Below are 10,076 nucleotides of genomic sequence, written 5' to 3' on the forward strand. Positions count from 1 at the left end.
GGAGTTTAAAAACTCACTTCCAGAGATGATAAGAATGCATGTAGATGAACAGAAAGTTCAAGAAGTGAGAAGACAACCAGAGATGACAGATGGGTATGCATTGGTGCATAAGGCAAAGTTTAGCTTCTGGAAAGTATTTTGTCCTGTGAGGGATAGAAGTTCGGAGAAGGTGAAATCCTACATTACAAAACAAAGAGCACACTGGTAAGTTTACCACAGCTTAAAAAAGAAGCCCAGGAGGGTGAAAAGAAGATGAAAGGCCTCAGGTATTCTCACTGTAATGGAGTGAGACATCGGAAATTACAGTGCTGGTGGTTTAAGAAGAAAACTGGTGAAAGATATTTTCACTGCCAGGAGGTGGAACATATCAAATCACAGTGCTGGTTGTTAAAGAAATGCACTGTGGGAAAAGGTGTGGTAAAAGAAGCTAAGCCAATGGCATTCATGAAAGTAGTAAAGGAAACTCCAAGAAAAGTTGAGGAGCTGCAGGGAAGTGCACACCCTAGGCAGGGGCTGGGTATGAAGTTAGTGCCTGATCTCTATAAAGAATTTGCCTCTGTGGGTAAAGTTTACTCAGAAAGAACGGGGGAGAAGGGAAATAAGTTATGATTTTGAGAGATACGGGATCTAACCAGTCTCTAACAGTAAGAGATTACTGTATTTGCACTCTTTCTGACCTGTTACCCAAGAGATTGGTATTTTGTAAAATAGATGGACAGAGATGTGGCATTCCCCTTTGTAAGATCAAATTGGAGAGCTAACTCAAGACTGAGGAAGTATCAGTGGGAGTGATTTGACAGAGTGTCATTTCCAGGAATACAGTTTGTCCTTGGGAATGGTTGAGCAGAATCCAAGGTGGGAATGATACCTTTATTGTGGAGAAGCCAAAGGAAGACAGAGTGTCATTTCCAGGAATACAGTTTGTCCTTGGGAATGGTTGAGCAGAATCCAAGGTGGGAATGATACCTTTATTGTGGAGAAGCCAAAGGAAGACCAGGGAACTGAGGTGTTGAAAGAAAAATACCCTGGAATTTTTCCAGATTATGTGTAAAAAGATTGCACTGTCATAATTCACAACATGAAGCAAAAATTAAAAAGAAAGATGAAGGAGTTGAGGTTCAGTTAGCGGACACCCTTTTTGATGTAATGGTGCAGGAAAATCCTGAATAAACAGAGGGTCAGGCCGAAGTGTTTAGTCCTGAAAGGCTAATGGACTTACCACAGAAAGATGAGACAATAAAAGATATATGTGTTGATGCATACTCAGAAAAGGAGTCAGAGAATATTCCTGTGGTTTATTATCTTAAACATAGCTACCTCAGACAAAAATGGAGACCACGGCAGGTTAATGCAGAGGAGAAATGGGCAGAAGTGCACCAGATTGTGTTGCCTGTAGCATACAGACAGGAAATGCTATGGGTAGCACATGAATTAACAGTAGGAGGCCACCTAGATAAGGAAGATTTGGCCTAAGGTACAAAAGCATTTACATTGGCCTAGAATGCTCAAGGATGTGATTTACGTTTGCTGTACATGTCATGCATGCCAAATATTGGGTAGGCCACAGGTAGTAATAAAACTAGCACTTTTGTTACCAATTCCACATTTTGAAGAACTTTTCACATGCATTATGATTGACTGTGTAGGTCCCCTCCCGAGAATTAAAAGTTAGAACCAGTACTTGCGAACCATAATGAATGTGTCTACCAGATTTCTGGAGGCAATTCCATTATGGAGTATTAAGGCAAAAAGGGCGGGAGAGGATTCAGTTGCTTTCTTCACACAGTATGGGCTACATACACAGATTCAATCAGACCAAGGGTCTAATTTTACTGCTATGCTGTTTAAGGAAGTCATGGATAGCTTAGGCATATAGCACTTTAAAAATCAAGTGCATATCATCCTGAATCCTATGGAGCTTTGGAAAGGTGGCATCACACCCTGGAAACCTTGTTAAGAGCGTACTCTCAGGATTACCAGAGTTATTGGGATAAAGGTTTCCCATTCATAGTCTTTGTCATTAGGGATGCCCCAAATGAATCTATCCAGTTTACTCCCTTTGAGTTAATATTCGAACATGAAGTGAGAGGGCCTTTGAAATTAATTAAATAGAAATTGCCAGGGTCAAAGTCTGAAATCTCACACTTGGATTATGTATCTGAGGTGAAGGACAGATTAAATCAGGTAGGTGAGTTAGCTAAACAGCACCTGAAGAGGGCACAGCATAGAATGGAGCAAATGGCAGATAAAGACTCTAAACTTTGGATGCTTTCCCATGGGGATGATGTATTAGTATTGTTAGGCAGAAGTGGGTACCGCAGATGCTGGAGATTAGCATCAAGATTAGAGGGTGCTGGAAAAGCACAGCAGGTCAGACAGCATCCGAGGAGCAGGAAATTTGACTTTTTGGGAAATTCCTGATGAAGGGCTTTTGCACTAAAGGTTGATTTTCCTGCTCCTTGGATGCTGCCTGACCTGTTGAACTTTTCCAGCACCACTTTAATTTTGACTGTATTACTATTGTTACCAGTGATAGGATATCCCTTCAAAGCCAGATTTAGTGGTCCCTATCAAATTGAGAAAAAGTTGAGTCAGGTAAACAATCTGGTAAGGATGCCAGATAGAAAAAAAGTGTATCGGGTATGTCATTGAATATGTTGAAACCTTATCATAATAGAAAGAGAGCACTGGAGAAACAGTTGTTAGTTATTGCCCTGCAGAGTGAGGAATCAAATCCAGATGTTGTAGAGTTTGATGTGCCTCAAAATACGTTAAACAATGAGGAAGTCATTGAGGAGTTGGTTAGGTTAGTGAACTATCTCAGGGCAAAGAACACGGTTGAAAGATTTGTTGCAGCATTATAAGGACATATGCAGGACTAAGATGGGGAGGACTAATGCTATTGTGCATGAGGTAGAAGTAGGGAATGCTGTTCTGATAAAACAACACCCCTACAGGCTTAATCCTTTCAAAGTTACACAGGTCCAGAAGGAAGTGGATGCAATGCTCAATGGAGATATCATCAAACTGAGACAGAACAACTGGAGTTTGCCGATCGTGTTAGTTCCCAAACCTGACAGGACTCAATGATTTTGTGTGGACTATCGGAAGGTCAACATCATAGCAAAATCAGACTCATACCCAATACCAGGAATGGAGGACTGTACAGAGAAAGTTGGACAAGCCAGTTACATCATAAAGTGGGTCTTACTGCGTGGTTATTGGCAGATACCTTTATTAAAGAAAGTGAAAGAAGTTTATGTGTTTGTAATTCCAAATGCCTTTTGGAATTATCAATTCAATTCAAAGTGATGCCTTTTGCAATGAAAAAGGCACCAGCCACATTCTAAAGATTCATGAACAGAATTGTGGCTGGGTTAACAAACTGTGCAATCTATCTGGACGATGTAGTAATCTTTAGTGAATCATGGAATGTTCACATGGTACAGTTGATAGAGCTCTTTGAATGATTAAGAGAAGCAAAACTGGTAATATACTCAAACAGAATTCACGCAGTCAGAGGCGACGTTCTTAGGACATAATATCTGTCATGGAAGATTGACCCCAAGGAATGTAAAGATGAAAGTCATTGAGGAATTCCCATTACCAATTTCAAAGAAAGAGGTGCTTCGATTTTTGGGACCAAGTGGATTCTACTGGAAGCTTGTTCACATCTTCAGCAGCGTCGTGACACCGCAAACAGAATTTCTGAAGAAGAATACAAAATTTCAGTGGACAGAACAGTGCCAGGAGGCATTTGACAATTTAGAAGCAGTATTAACCACCACACCAGTTTTATCTACACCAAATGTTTTGAAACCCTTCAAAGTTGCAATCGATGCTCGCGACACTGGAGTTGGAGTTGTGCTGCTACAGGCAGATGACAATGGAATTGAATGGCCAACTGGCTCTTTTGAAAGAAATTCAACACCCACCAGAGAAAATACTCTACGATTGAAAAGGAATTATTGATTTTGGTACTGGCCTTACAATATTTTAATGTTTGTGATGAACAATGTTTTGGAGACAGTTGTATACACAGATCACAATCCTCTTACATTCTTGGAATGACTTAAAGACAAGAATATGAGACTGTTTCATTGCAGTCTTATGTTACAGATATTTAATATACAAATTGTACATGTTTCGCGTCAGAAGAATGTGATAGCAGAATTGAATTGAATTGAATTGAATTGAATTTGTTGTGATGTGTACCAAGGCACAGTGAAAAGCTTTGTCTTGCAAGCAATACAGACAGATCACATAGTTTAGTATCACGGATAAGTAAATAATAGGTAAACAGTGGCAAAAACAAAAACAAAGATACAGGCAAATGTTAAGAGTTTGTGAGTCCATTCAGTATTCTAACAACAGTAGGGTAGAAACTGTTTTGAAACAGGCTGGTGCGTGTGTTCAGGCTTCTGTACCTTCTGCCCAATGGTAAAGGCTGTAGAAAAACATTGCCAGGGTGGATGGATCTTTGAGAATGTTGGTGGTCTTTCCTTGACAGCCGGCCTGGCAGATGGATTCTCTAGATGGGAGGTTGGCCTTTGTGATTGTCCAGACCGAATTCACCACTCTCTGTAACTGTCTCTGATCTTGAATGGTACAGTTGCCATATCAGATAGTGATACATCCAGACAGAATGCTCTTGATGGCTCACCTAAAAAATTGGCAAGGGTATTCACCATCATGCCAAATTTCCTCCGCTGCCTGAGGAAGAAGAGGCGTTGGTGGGCCTTTGTAACTAGTGCGTCCACATGAAGAGTCCAAGAAAGCTTGTTGTGGATGACCACTCCCAGGAGTTTGACACTCTCCACTCATTCCACCTCTGTGCTGTTAATGTATTGGGGGAGCATGAGTAACATCCCGCCGAAAGTCAATAATGCCGGCATTGAGAGCTAGGTTGTTCTCAATGCACCATTTTTCCAGGTCTTCCACCTCCCATCTATAGTCTGATTCATTGCCATCTAAGATTTGACTGACTATGGTGGTGTCATCAGCAAGCTTGTAAATGCCATTCATCTGGTATTTCACGACGCAGTCATGGGTAGACAGTGAGTACAGTAGGGGGCTGACTCCGCACCCCCTGGGGGGCTCCAATGTTGAGTGTTAGTGAGGATGAAATATGGTCCCCAATTTTAATTGATTGTTGCCTGTGGGTCAGGAAACTGAGTAGGGCTAAATCCGAGATCACTAGGTTTAGTAATCAGTCTCAAGGGGATAATAGTGTTGATGGCTGGACTGTCGTCAATGGTAGGATTCTTACATCGCTGTTCTTGGTGTCAAGATGTTCTAGGGAGGAGTGAAGGGCAAGTGATATGGAATCTGATGCAGATCTGTTGGTGAGTGGGTCAAAGGTAGTGGGCAGGCTGGAGTTGATTAATGCCATGACCAATCTTTCAAAGAACTTCATGACCACCAAAGTTAGGTCCACTGAGCTGTAGTCTATGAGACATGCTGCATGACTCTTCTTAGGCACAGGGATGATGTTGGCCCTCTTCAAACAGGCTGGGACAGGGGCCTGACCTCTGCCAGTCGATCTGCGCATTCTCTGAGTGCACGGCCTGGTACTCCGTCTGGTCCCATCGCTTTCCTTGGATTCACATGAAGGAAAACTGATCTGACCTCTGATGTGGTGACTATTGGGTTAGGTTGATATTGATTTGTCAAAATAGGTATTACCTCTCCACCGAAATTCTGCTCAAAGCGAGCATAGAAGACATTGAGACAATCTGGGAGGGATATGCCATCATCTGCTATCTTGCACTGTCTCTTTTTAGAACCTGTGATGTCATTCAGTCCTTGCCATAGTCGCTGGGTGTCTGTCTGGGCCCCTAGTTTGGATCAGTATTTGTCCTTGGCTGTCTTAATGGCTCTGCAAAGGTCATACTTGGATCCTTATCTGAAGGCCTCACGCCTGGTTTTTAGCAGGTTCTGTATGTCCTGATTCATCCAGGGTTTCTTGTTGGGGAACACCCGATTGCCTTCCTCGGTCTGCAGTCCTCCACACTTGCTGATAAAATCTGTGACGGTGGTGGTGTACTCGTCCAAGATACCTGTGAATTGTTTGAACATGGCCTTGATCAGCTGATTCCAGACAGCACCAGAGTTGATCCTCTGCCTCCTTCGACCAGCACTGGACCGGTATCCGCGAGGGGGTCTCCTGCTTGAGCTTTTGCCTGTAAGCCGGGCGAAGAAACACGGTATTGTGGTCAGAATTCCCAAAATGAGAACAGGGGATGGAGCAATAAGCAGCTTTCACAGCGGTGAAGCAATGATCTAAGATGTTCAAGCCCCTGGTGGGGCAGGTAAAGTTCTGGTGGTACTTGGGTAACACCTTCCTTAGATTGGCTTGATTGAAGTTGCCAGTTACAATAAACAGGGCATCGGGGTGTTCCATCTCCAGGGTGTTAGTGGCGGTACAGCACATTCAGAGCTTCTTCAACTTTTGCTTGTGGCAGTATGTTCACAATAGTTAGTATAGCAGCAGTAAATTCCTGTGGTAGATAGAAGGGGCGGCATTTGATGGTGAGGAATTCAAGGTTTGGGGAGCAATGGCTGCTCAGGGTTGCAATGTCCGTGCACCAGAAGTTGTTGATTAAAAAGCAAACCCCTCCACCCTTTGTCTTACCCGAGGACGCTGTATGATCCATACGATGGATAGAAAAACCATCAGCCTGAAGTGTGCAGATGGATTGAGCCATGTTTCTGTGAAGAAGAGTGCGCAATAGTCCCACAGTTCATGCCGGAAGCTTAGCCATGATCTGTTCATCCATCTTGTTCTCCAGAGATTGTACATTTGCTCAGAGTAAGCTAGGAAGGGGGATCTTGAAACCACGTAGCCTCAGTCTCACTAGCAGGCCAGCACACTTACCCCGCTTCCTCACAGATTTCTTACATTTGAGTGGTCCGGTGGTCTGGTGGAGTGGAATGTGACTGCTTCCAGTTAAGTGATCCTTCCTAGGACCCTGTGGAGCAGGTAGATGGAGTTTAGTGTATTTTTGCAGAGGGTCTGCCTTGGACCCAGTATAGCAGGTAATTTGCTGTGTTTTCTTTATTGGAAGGAGTTTGCTTAGGACCCAGTGGAGAAATTCCTGGTTTCATTTGCTGCTGATTTGCTGTTCCAGGTCCAGCCACGTTTTTTGCACAAGTATTTGGGCTACTCTCCAGGTGCTTTCTGACAGATTTCATGTCAGGCAGGCGTTTTATGGGGTCGGGAGCATTTGTGTTGGTTCTCATGCAGATTTAACAGATAAAGTGCGGATGAGATTGAATAGATACCAATGTTATATATGTGTGCAGAAATTAATATGAACTTAGACTAATGTCCTCTGTATTTCCTTGTAAAGGGGGTTAAGAATTAGAAAAAAAAGGTGCCATCTTTTCATTATGATGGTTCTTTATTTTTCTTAAGAGTGACGGTGTTATGAAGTTGAAGGTGTGTCCTATACCTTTAAGAGAGAGTGAAAGCTGTTTTGCACTGAGAGCTTGCAGGCACCTGTCATGTGACTGACTAGGGGTCTCAGATGTACTGGAAAGTTGAAAATATATAACATTTGGCTGTGAAATAAAGACCTGAGTTTTGGTTGCTTTTTTTGCAACTGTTTGGTTAAATTCAAACAGTTTAAATTATGCCCAAGGATACCAAAACCCAATCGAATTTGAATTTATTGCTTTGCCAACCTCAAACCAATGAGATGATCTGATGTTAGGGAGTATAAAGAAGCAGACATTTTGAAAGTTAGCCAGTGAGAGTAACTGCCATTCAAATCATTCTCTATCAAAAGTGCCTTTCCATATGAAACTTCTTTGGAGGAAAAGATAGAAGACAACCTAGGGAGACATTCAACCGAAAGAAGGAGGACTCCGGAGATGACATCCGCTGTATGGTTTTGAAATTTAGGTGATGTAATTTTAATATGGGTGGCTATTGGAACAGTTTCTTGTTCATAGAGTTGGAGGCAAATAACAAGCAGTTCAGAGAAATGAGGCTTAGAGTTGTAAATAGTTGTTGTTTAATGTTCACTTTTAGCATTAAAGAATAAATTGATATTTTGTCTTTAAATAGTGGAATTTGGGAGTCCTCTGTCACTCATACTTTAACAGATGATGAGGCGAGGTGAGCTCCTCTGGGTGTTTGGGTTAATTAGCAGAAGGGTTCACTGCCTGTGTCGTAACAACAAAAATAAATATTATCATCCTTGAGGAATACTTTCTAATGCCCTTTGGCATCTAAAGACTTGCAGGTGAAAAATGCCTTTATAATTTTATGGATAAACTGACACACTGAACTTCTTTTTGCTATGCACAAATTTGCTGGCAATAATAAAGGATTCAATTTTCAGACATTCTTTGTTGATGTAACAAATCAGTGCCCACAATGTCACAAAACCAGTCAGTCTCCATTCAGTACCTGCTTCAATGAGTAAGGCAACAGAAGCTAGTGATGCAATATTAGTGTTTCCTAAAGGGAGTATTGAGGAAGTCATACATTACTCAAGGACAGATAATATATTTTGCTTTCATGCACATGTCATGGGAAATTAAACAAGTGGATACCTCATGGGAAATAAAACAAGTTCAGGCAAATGTTTTAGGAAATGAGAATTTGTTGTTATTGGTGTCCAGATCTTTTAAATGCCTAAAGGGAGTTACTAAAATAAAATATTTGGAAATATTGGAGGGGGGTGGAATAATTTTACTCTGTTGATCTACAAATTAATTAAATGGTAGAAGAACATGGTGGCATGATTGATTGAATTAACACACAACAATTACAGTGAGGCTGTATTCACTATTATTATTCACTACTCAATTTTTTAAAGTATAATTCAATCAGACATGGCCTGCCCAGCTATATGTACAGGAATAAATACAGAAAACAGGGATTTTCTGCCCAAACTGTCCTGACTTTCTATTTTACTTGAATGGGATGTTGCTGTTGTTGTCAAAGCCAACATTTCTACTGAGTGGTTGCAGTTCAGGCTTTACCACATTGCTGTGGGTTAGAGATATGTATAGATCAGACTGAGTGAGGATCACAGATTCCTTCCCTGAAGGACAATAGTGAAACCAATGCAACTTTTTTAAACCAAAAAGATAATCAATCCTAGCTGCTTTAGTTGCCATTACTGAATATCTCATTTCAGATTTTTATCAGTTAAAGTTCAACCTTCTACTACACCAGGATTCCAATGCATGTGTGCAGAGCTTGTCCCAAAACTAGTCCAGTGACAAGGCAATTAATCAACTAACTGCAAACTCTAGATTTCCAGATTGAAGTGTGCATGTATGGATTCCAAACATTGCAGTTCGATATACAATGTAATAACAATGAACAATGAGGGCAGAATCTAATGGGGTTGAACAGTGTGGGTTATGATGAGATGTCTGGAATAATTGGATATTGGTATGTAGTTGTGGGATAATTGGACTGGTGTTAGTTTTTGAATTATATCATACTCCAGAATTTAGTTAGTGTTATGAGACTATAAAGTATTCCCACCAGTGACTTATTTTCCTTGCAATTTCTTATCTCCAAATTAATTCTACATTTTGATCTTGCAAGCCGATTTTTTTTTTAACTATGATCACACTTTATGGGCAGAGCTACATCACCACCTCCATTTCCTTTCTCACTATCATTTTGAAATGTCACGCAAGAGGAGGCAATGGCCCAGTGATATTATTGCTAGATTATTATCCAGAAACTCAGCTAATGTTCCGTGGACCCTGGTTTGAACTCAATCAAAAAAATCTGGAATTTATAATCATGACCACAAATCCATTGCCAATTGTCGGAAAAACCTATCTGACTCTCTAACATCCTTCAGGGAAGAAAATCTGTCATTCTCACTTGGTCTGGCCTACTGTGATTCCTGACCAATAGCAATGTAGTTAATCCTCAACTACCCTCTGAAATGGACTAGCAGGCCATTCAATTGTATCAATTGCTACGAAGTCTAAACAAAGAAATGAATTTGGATGGACCACTTGGCATCAACCTGGGCAGTCCTCACTAACATCTGGGAGCCAGCACCAACATTGGGAGAGCTGTCTCATAGACTATTGCT

Source organism: Chiloscyllium plagiosum, unplaced genomic scaffold (assembly GCF_037043375.1).
Source record: "Chiloscyllium plagiosum isolate Xiang-an unplaced genomic scaffold, Cpla_swu_hap1 HiC_scaffold_7, whole genome shotgun sequence".
Lineage (NCBI taxonomy): Eukaryota > Metazoa > Chordata > Chondrichthyes > Orectolobiformes > Hemiscylliidae > Chiloscyllium > Chiloscyllium plagiosum.